Here is a 3640-nt window from a genome sequence, read left to right on the forward strand (position 1 = left end):
GAACCCGGCTCTGGCCGGTATTCCTTATTAAGGTTTTTCTCAGTCCCACGAGGTGAATGACTAGATGGTAGCTTCTGTAAGGCAGGGGCGGATCCAGGACGGACTTCTTGGGAGCGGTGGGTTTTACTACTGCTACTTAGAGCTATTTTTAAGAGCTCCAAACTCTGGGATTGGGTTTTATTTAAATATATAAAATGAGAATGTTTCCTTTCCTGGGGGGCAATCGCCACGATCGCCCCCTGGATCCGCCACTGCTGCAAGGCCAGAATTGGACCAAACACTGAGGCCCCAGAATTGGCGGGAAATATATTCCTTCAGAATATTATGTTGCCAACACTTCCACAAATATTATGGTGGTGGGTTGCGACATTACTTTTTCGTTTATATGTGTTTAAATTCATTATGAAGTAAGTGTAGAAGTGTTTCTTTCATTTTTTTTCTTTCTTTCTTCTCATCTTTCTCACCCTTGCTCTCCTTTCCCCACCTTCTTAAAATATGAATACTGTCCTCCTGTAAGATTGTTTCTCTCCACGGCCCAAGGTTTAAAGAGACCAACCTGATATAGTTAACTATTAGCAGAAGTGTACCAATAAATTCACATTAGAGACAGCGCCGTAACTTAGATTTCTTTCTGGGGGGCAAGCATTAATACGTGTATTTGGACCTCCTAGAAAAAGTTGTTTTTCTCATTCTTGGGCCCCCCACTTTCTATCTTTTTCTTACTATTTAAGCCCCCCGGAGCCTGTGGGCCCTCCCTCACGGTAAGGTCTGCGGGGCCGTTACTTACGCCCTTGGGCCCGTTCCATACATGACAAATTATTTAAGAGGACAACATTGACAAATCTCAAAGCCATACGAATAAATGTTATTTCTAGGGCCCCTAATAATAGACGTTTCTTACTGAAGCGGCACACGGCTTACTTTTGTTTTATTTACCTTTTGTGCGCTGCTTTATGTAATGTAGTGAAACTGTTTGATGCTTCATTTATAATTTCATTTTCGTATTGTATGTGGATTAAGAAAATTTTGTTTCCAAATGGGTCCCTTCGAACGGCGGGGAACCTCACTGGGGGAAAGTTGCCCCTCCCCTGTCCCACACAAATTACGGTCCTGATTAGAGAAGAAGTAAACTCTTCCGAAATTTACGCAACTTGCAAATACCAAACCCTACTAGTGCTAAAATTGATGAGTTAGTTCCACTGTTACAACTGCTATAAGGGGAAAGTAGGGGAAGGACTGCTAAGATTCGCTGGCCAGGTTTTGTATCAAAACATAGCGCCAAGCTACAGTAAACCGACAATACTTTGCTTGTAATTATGTGTTAATTTTTGATGAATTTACAACTGTTAAAAATGAATATTCTTGTTATTTGCCGAAGTGATTGCCCACTTTCTGCACTGAGGTTATATTTTGGGGGCGCCCAACCTCTTGGACATTACCATATATACATGTTAGAGTTGGCAATACTTCTTAAAATGACGTAGTTGCGAAAATTTTTTAAAGCGATCATTGCTTGTTTTCGTACCTTTGACCCTTGACCAACAGTTTTTGGTAGTTGCGTTACCACATATTCTCCTAATTTCACAACTTTTAGGCCGCACCTCCATTGCTTCCGAATGCGATTGCGATTGCGATTGCGAATGCGAATGCGAATGCTAACTGCGAATTCATGTGCCTCTACTAGTTCCGAAGTTTTCCGAATGCGAATCAAGTTGCAATGTCTCTTTCAAAGCTTCTATGTGAAATATTTTTCCTTGAAAATTCGTACCTTAAAGTTTTGAGAGCACGAAGAAGACGAATGTGGATAAATGACACATTTTTTATCAAGAAATGAGGAGCGAGAATTTAACTTATTGCCTCAGCTAGAGCAACAACAATAGAAGTTTTTCGAATATTTTAGAATGACACCTGCAACATTCTATTACATACTTCACAAAGTTTCACCTGCACTTGAAAAACATTCCAATTTTCGAGAGTGCCTTTCTGCGAAGAATCGTTTGGTTTTGACATTAAAGTAAGAAGCGATTATATTTTTCTTGTATCTATTATTATACCATCAGTTGTGTTTGTTAAATGAATATATAATTAATTTAGATCTTCTAGATATATATTCAAATTCATATATGGGAACACAATTTAAATCAAATTATGTAGATGTTACAAATTGCAGCAATTTTTAGATGTTCATAAATTGCCAACTACACACTATTCATTCCCTCGATTTGTAAGTATACATGAAAATATGATGTAATCAGGGCGGCTCGTAAGGGAAGTCACATCGGTAAAAAATAATGTTTTATTGTTCGAACCAGATGGAAGAAAACTTACCTAATACAGCTATTCGTATACAGTTAATACAGCAAACTATCTTATTTCCTTTTGTTTGAATCGATAAAACTTGAATTTTTGTCGATATGACTTCCCTCTCTGAATATAATATAATATAATATAGTAATATATGCAAGAGGTCCATATCAATTTATACAATTATTATATTGGCTGCTTTGTACTTTTGAAACCATTTCCTCCTGGAATTTAATTCACCTTAAAAAATGCATACAAATTTATCAGCAACATAAGATGAAGTAGTAGACAATAGAATAACAATGTAATTTTTTTCACTTTTCTGAAATTTATATTTAAATAAAAAGAAACATGGCAATTAAGAATAATTCCGAGTGATGATATTTGATGTTTTTGGATTCTGAAACCACTAGCGCAAAGTTACATAATATGTTGAACCTGTCTCATCAGTTTGATACATCAGTCCTTCTGATGTATGAGATAACTCGCATGGCGATGCAGATGTAGAATGTGATGGCAGTATTGAAGAAACTGTTTCCTCCAATTGTTGTTCATCAATAAAAACTTATTGAAGTTTAGAGCGTACGGCAAGCTTTCGGACTGATTTTAAAAATGGGTGTAAACTCATTAAAAACTGGTAATCACTGTCATTGTGCATAGCACTATTTTCGAGATACATCATCTTTTTTTCTTCCAACTGTTATGAGCAAGCTTAACAGAGATATTTTATTTTTATTATTCATAAAATTTGCATAAGCAATCCAATTTATATTCAGATTTAATATATACATATTTAATTAGTTTAGTTATTTTATATACATTAGATTTCAAGCTAATCATTCTGATATTATTTTATTTTATTTTAAATTTCATTAAGTTTAGTGACATAGCAGAAAACTGCTTTTTCTTTTTGTATATTTGTTGGAAAGTTCCATATGATTTCAGAAACTTCAGAGAGATAGAGGTTAGTGACCTCTACAGTACCAAATATTGCCAACCTATAGTATCTAGGAAATAGTATAAACAAGATTATTTTAGTGTGTTATAACTATTATAGAAATATATTGTAAGAAAAGGAAAGAAATTCACGCAAAAAACAAAATGGGTTACGTGTACAATAAAATTATAGTTAAACGGTATAGTCAAAGTAAATTGCTGCTCCAACTGAGAAAATTTGTGAAACAACCTGGTGCTGTGTTCTAATAATCATAGCGGTTTTGTTGTGAGAATTATAAAATATAGTTAATCATTTTATAGTTGCGTGCACAATGTGTATTGTTCATATTTTGTCCTTTGAACACAACATGAAATGCGAGTGTGCTACTCTGGCAATACT

This window comes from Thermobia domestica, chromosome 1 (genome assembly GCF_964235325.1).
Source record: "Thermobia domestica chromosome 1, izTheDome1.hap1.1, whole genome shotgun sequence".
Taxonomy (NCBI): domain Eukaryota; kingdom Metazoa; phylum Arthropoda; class Insecta; order Zygentoma; family Lepismatidae; genus Thermobia; species Thermobia domestica.